This window comes from Penaeus monodon, chromosome 22 (assembly GCF_015228065.2).
Source record: "Penaeus monodon isolate SGIC_2016 chromosome 22, NSTDA_Pmon_1, whole genome shotgun sequence".
NCBI lineage: Eukaryota > Metazoa > Arthropoda > Malacostraca > Decapoda > Penaeidae > Penaeus > Penaeus monodon.
The window spans coordinates 43,825,153-43,825,437 of record NC_051407.1 but is presented as its reverse complement, the minus strand read 5'-3'; the positions used below and the strand labels follow the sequence as shown (position 1 = coordinate 43,825,437).

At 31.2% G+C, this 285-nt stretch overlaps 1 protein-coding gene across 3 annotated transcripts in view; it reads left to right on the top strand.

Annotated features, from left to right (window-relative positions):
* Positions 1-285, top strand: part of LOC119587193 (WD repeat-containing and planar cell polarity effector protein fritz homolog) — a 30,592-nt gene that overhangs the window by 4,958 nt on the left and 25,349 nt on the right. The window lies entirely within an intron of this gene.

Below are 285 nucleotides of genomic sequence, written 5' to 3'. Positions count from 1 at the left end.
TGTGGAATAACAAAAGTTTTTTCACATATATTTGGTAGACATGATTCAGTGTTGACATTTACAGTATATGAATATCATCATCATCGTCTAGTAATTTTTTCCTCAATATGTAGCACTTTGCAAATCCTGAAAACTTTTCTTATCACAAGAAAAAAAATATGTTCATTAGTCCAGTAACAGTTCCATTAACGATTTGTCTTGCAGAATATAGATATAGCATAGCCATTCCTAAAGTTACCAATGGGCTCATGAAGCTTGCTGCATTAATGGATTTTTATTTTTCCC